Source organism: Eretmochelys imbricata, chromosome 1, assembly GCF_965152235.1.
Source record: "Eretmochelys imbricata isolate rEreImb1 chromosome 1, rEreImb1.hap1, whole genome shotgun sequence".
Lineage (NCBI taxonomy): Eukaryota > Metazoa > Chordata > Testudines > Cheloniidae > Eretmochelys > Eretmochelys imbricata.
In genome coordinates, this window is record NC_135572.1 from 39,869,114 (window position 1) to 39,875,113 (window position 6,000).

Consider the following 6,000-nt stretch of genomic DNA (forward strand, 5'->3'; position numbering starts at 1 on the left):
ACCATAATATAATAACATTTAACATTCCTGTGGTGGGAAGAACACCTCAACAGCCCAACACTGTGGCATTTAATTTCAGAAAGGGGAACTACAATACCCACCTGCGGAAGTGAAGAAACAGATTGATAGAGCCAGAAGAGTTCCCAGAAGTCACCTACTACAGGACAGGACTAACAAAGAAAATAACAGAACTCCACTAGCCGTCACCTTCAGCCCCCAACTAAAACCCCTCCAATGCATTATTAAGGATCTACAACCTATCCTGAAGGATGACCCAACACTCTCACAAATCCTGGGAGACAGGCCAGCCCTTGCCTACAGACAGCCCCCCAACCTGAAGCGAATACTCACCAGCAACCACATACCACACAACAGAACCACTAACCCAGGAACCTATCCTTGCAACAAAGCCCATTGCCAACTGTGCCCACATAGCTATTCAGGGGACACCATCACAGGGCCTAATAACATCAGCCACACTATCAGAGGCTCGTTCACCTGCACGTTCACCTGCACATCCACCAATGTGATATATGCCATCATGTGCCAGCGATGCCCCTCTGCCATGTACATTGGTCAAACTGGACAGTCTCTACGTAAAAGAATAAATGGACACAAATCAGATGTCAAGAATTATAACATTCATAAACCAGTCGGAGAACACTTCAATCTCTCTGGTCACGCGATTACAGACATGAAAGTTGCGATATTACAACAAAAAAACTTCAAAACCAGACTCCAGCGAGAGATGTTGAATTGGAATTCATTTGCAAATTGGATACAATTAACTTAGGTTTGAATAGAGACTGGGAGTGGCTAAGTCATTATGCAAGGTAACCTATTTCCCCTTGTTTTTTCCTAACTCCCGCCCCTCCCCCGACGTTCTTGTTAAACCCTGGATTTGTGCTGGAAATGGCCCAACTTGATTATCATACACATTGTAAGGAGAGTGATCACTTTAGATAAGCTATTACCAGCAGGAGAGTGGGGTGGGGGGAGAGAAAACCTTTTGTAGTGGTAAACACCCATTTTTTCATGCTTTGTGTGTATAAAAAGATCTTATATACTTTCCACAGTATGCATCCAATGAAGTGAGCTGTAGCTCACGAAAGCTTATGCTCAAATATATTGGTTAGTCTCTAAGGTGCCACAAGTACTCCTTTTCTTTTTAATTCAAGAAGTATACTCTTTGGAGGAGGCTACTTTCTTAGATGAGGAAAGGAATAATCATGTGAATGAGTTGCTAGTGTATCCTTTTCAAGCTCCAATACAAAATCCTTGTAGGAAATGTCCAGGCACACATGATAGCATTATAAATGGGACAAAAGCTTTGTGAGTAAGGAAAGGCATCTTTAAAAAAGAAAACATCACTTCACTCCTTTACAGTGAGTCAGTCAAGATATGAGCATAGGACTGAAGTGATTAAAGATCTTGACTCCTGTAAATATTCTGGGAGGCAGAATCACATATATAGAGTCCAAAAAACAAAGGGAAAGTGCAAGAAAGCCCACCTATAAATAATTTCTGGTTTTCAGCCAGGGCATATTGCGCAAGGCTTTGTCTGGATCTCTTTATTCCTCTGAGAAAGTATGTGTCAGAACCCACCAGGATTCCCAAAATGAGAGAATCAGCCACCTTTGCCTTCCCCACTCTTCCTGAGTCGAGTAGTCAAAAAATCCATGTGCATGCACTCACACCTCTACACCTTGTTTATTTGAAAAGCCATTTTTAGTTCATAAAAATCCCCCCAGAAGTATTTGACAATTTCCCTTCACTAGTTTTAGTCCTGAGCTGCACCAAGCGCAGCACAGGATCTGCCCCATGAACACACAAAGCTGCTCTGAAGAATACAGCTGCAGTCTGCAGAACAAAAAAGATCCTAGCATGAACACTTGCTTTATATTAAGAAACAAATAAGTAAACTTAGGGTACCCAACTGTTCCGATGTAGTATGGCTTTTTACACCTGTGTAACTCCATTGATCTCAGTGGAGTTACTTCGGATTACTGCTGGGGAAATTCTGTGCCACTGCACGTGTGCAGAATTTATGTCCCCCGGAGATTTCTTTCTGCAGATGACTTTCTGACAGGGAAGCTGCAAGAGCAGTCATGCACCACTCCCTAGCAGCACAGGTACATCATTTCAGGCACCCAGAGCAGCCGGCAGAGAGATGAATCACAGTGGGGCTAGGAACACCTCAGCCAGTGGCTCCTACCCTGAGCCAGGATCAGCTGCTAGTCTTGCCTAGGCTTGAGCCAGGAGAGGACGGGACTTCCTCTTCCTCTGCAAGGAGTGACTGCGGCTGTGTTACACCCACCTCCAGAAACCTCCCCCAGCTGCAGGAAGCTCAATATCCTCCCCTGCTTCCTGCCCCCATCACTCCTCAGCTGTGTAGGTAGGGGTCACTGTACGGGGAGCTGCTCCCCCCATCCACCCAACCCCCGTACATCTGAACATCCCATACCCAGACACCCCTGCCAAGCCTCACCCCATACACCCAGAATCCCCCTAGCCCTCTGTGACGTTATGAGTGTAATATCATACCTCATTGAAAGGTGATGGGGCCAGAAAGAGTTAATTAACTCACAGACTGACCTGACCCATGGCCGAACTTTAAAGACTGGTTAGGAAGATATGTAATTGAATAGAGCTTTGAAACGCAAGTCTGCATTGTTAGAGGTAGAAGGGTAGATGTTTGCTCAGGTCTTGTGATGTAAGCAAATAAGTCTTGTCTATTGCTAAAGCTTTTTGATTCAAAGATCAAAAAAGGAATATTAACATTTAGGAAGACACTTGAGTGAAATAGTATTATTGTCTCTGTCTCTTTGAACGTTGTGATAACCTGTATCTGAACTGTTTAATGGATAAATTATCCTGTGCTAATTGCCATGATGTTTGGAAGAAGGAAAGTTAAGCCTATCATCTTCTCAGGAAACCATAAGCCATAAGAATTGAAATCCTCAGTCACTGACTGGAGTCACCCTGAATATGGACCTTGGACTATAACTGTCAAGGTTCCTCCCCCACTCTGAACTCTAGGGTACAGATGTGGGGACCTGCATGAAAAACCTCCTAAGCTTATCTTTACCAGCTTAGGTCAAAACTTCCCCAAGGTACAAAATATTCCACCCGTTGTCCTTGGACTGGCTGCTACCACCAAACTAATACTGGTTACTGGGGAAGAGCTGTTTGGACGCGTCTTTCCCCCCAAAATACTTCCCAAAACCCTGCACCCCACTTCCTGGACAAGGTTTGGTAAAAAGCCTCACCAATTTGCCTAGGTGACTACAGACCCAGACCCTTGGATCTTAAGAACAATGAACAATCCTCCCAACACTTGCACCCCCCCTTTCCTGGGAAATGTTGGATAAAAAGCCTCACCAATTTGCATAGGTGACCACAGACCCAAACCCTTGGATCTGAGAACAATGAAAAAGCATTCAGTTTTCTTACAAGAAGACTTTTAATAAAAATAGAAGTAAATAGAAATAAAGAAATCCCCCCTGTAAAATCAGGATGGTAGATATCTTACAGGGTAATTAGATTCAAAAACATAGAGAACTTCTCTAGGCAAAACCTTAAGTTACAAAAAAGATACACAGACAGAAATAGTTATTCTATTCAGCACAATTCTTTTCTCAGCCATTTAAAGAAATCATAATCTAACACATACCTAGCTAGATTACTTACTAAAAGTTCTAAGACTCCATTCCTGGTCTATCCCCGACAAAGACAGACTATAGACAGACACACAGACCCTTTGTTTCTCTCCCTCCTCCCAGCTTTTGAAAGTATCTTGTCTCCTCATTGGTCATTTTGGTCAGGTGCCAGCGAGGTTACCTTTAGCTTCTTAACTTTTTACAGGTGAGAGGAGCTTTCCCCTGGCCAGGAAGGATTTCAAAGGGGTTTACCCTTCCCTTTATATTTATGACAATAACCTATGGACTATTTCTAAAAGGACTTTTGGCAACTACAAGCTGAGCTCTGCTATGTATCTGAACCTCAAGAATTGAATTCAAGTCTGTATGTGTATTGATCTTTTAACCAACGCTCTCTCTTTTTTCTTTTTTAATAAATTTTAGTTTAGTTAATAAGAATTGACTTTAAGTGTATATTTTGGGTAAGATCTGAGTTATCAATTGACCTGGGTCTGGGGCTTGGTCCTTTGGGATCAGGAGAACCTTTTCTTTTATATGATGAAATAAGATTCTCAAAATTTATCATCATATGTTTGACATGTGTGTCTGGATGGAGGCCTGAGGCTGGGTACTTTAAGGGAACTGCATTATTTGGACTTTTCAGTAACCAGTGAGGTACTATAGAAGCTGTTTTGTGCTGGTTTGGTAAATCTAAGTATCGGAATATCCAACAGCGTTTGGGGTTTGTCTGCCCTGTTCTGTTTGCAGTTCACCCTGATTGAGTGACCTTAGCTGGCTCCCACAGGCAGCCCCGTCACACCCTCCATACCCAAACCCCACCCCACTGAAACTCAACCCCTGCATCTGGAGCTCCCCTGCACCCAGACCCCCTGCCTCCAGACCCCGACCCCTGCACCCAGACTACTCCCTTCTGAGCTCCCTGCACTCAAACCCCCAACCTGATGCCCCACCCCCTGCACCACCCTGAGCCCCCACATCTAGACCACAATCCCACCAAGCCCCACTCCCCCAGCACCCAGACCCCCCCACACTGAGGCCTCCCACACCCAGACCCCTCCACTGAGCCCCAATCACCTTCACCTGGAAGCCCCTACAGAATCCCATTGCCCCTGCACCTGGAACCCACCCCCACAATGAGCCTCTGTGCATCCAGATCCCCCCACACCTAGAACTCCCACTGAGCTGCCTGCACCCAGATCGTCCCGCACAGAATCCTCTCACCCCACACCTGTATCCCCCCACACCTGTATCCCCCCACACTGAGCCCCTCCACACTTGCATCCTGCCTGGTTGAGGCTGTCTGCCCCATACCTGGTGCACCTGTCCCAGAGGGGCATGGCCCCAGGGTGTGTCTGGGGCACGCCCAGGCTTTGTGCTGTGTCAGGGTCAGGTGCAGCCTCACTGCTGAGTCCATGTCCAAGGGGTCGGGGGGCTGCAGGGTGATCTCCCACCTTCTTGCAGCCAATGGCCTGTACTCCCCACCGCAATGCTGGAGCCTCTGCATTTATTTATTGACACTTGCAGAATTTTAACATATTGTGTGTAGAAGTTTTAATTTTTTGGCGTAGAATACCCTCAGGAGTATCTGTTGTATACTAGTGAAGATTAAAAACCTTAAAAGATTAAGTCATTAAGCCTGGGTGGTATTCCTCCAAGAGTTCTGAAGGAATTTATCAATGAAGTGGCTGAGTTGCTACCAAAGTATGTGTTGTCACATTAAAATCAGCTATTATGCTATTACTGAAGTGAATGCCCACATCCTTTTTGATTTCATGAGCATAGTAGGAGAGAGGTGTACCCAGAGATTTCTTTTAGAGGGGCTTGATTAATCCTACAAATTTGTCTTATGCTGTGTGATCTTTTACATATCTGTATGCATCCAGTTTCAGGACTGGAGCTTGAGAAAATAATTTAGCTTTACATAAGGCATGTGTTCACGTGTCAGTTGTCAATGTGTTGCAATTTTACATTATCAGAGTGGATCATCCTTGATCAAAGTTCAGTGGAAGAGAGAAAATGGCAGTGGGGGAAATGGTAATACAGTTTGCTGTAAGAGAGTAAAAAAAAAAAAAAAGCAGCCTTTCCCCCCTTCATGTTGTATAAAGAAGGCCTGAAAGCTCATCTTTCTACTTTTTTTAAAAAATCAGATTTTTTTTAAAAGTTAAAAGTTCAGATCTTTCCTATCCTGCAAGAGTGTAGATGGCTGAAGAACAAGTAGGATTAGGATATAAAATTACCAAAGTAGTGAAACCAGACTAACTTGATAGGGAAGTTTTTATTTAGACTGTTTAAAACTCTGGGATGTTAACAAAAAACCCTCCCCGTTAAGGTTCGATTATGT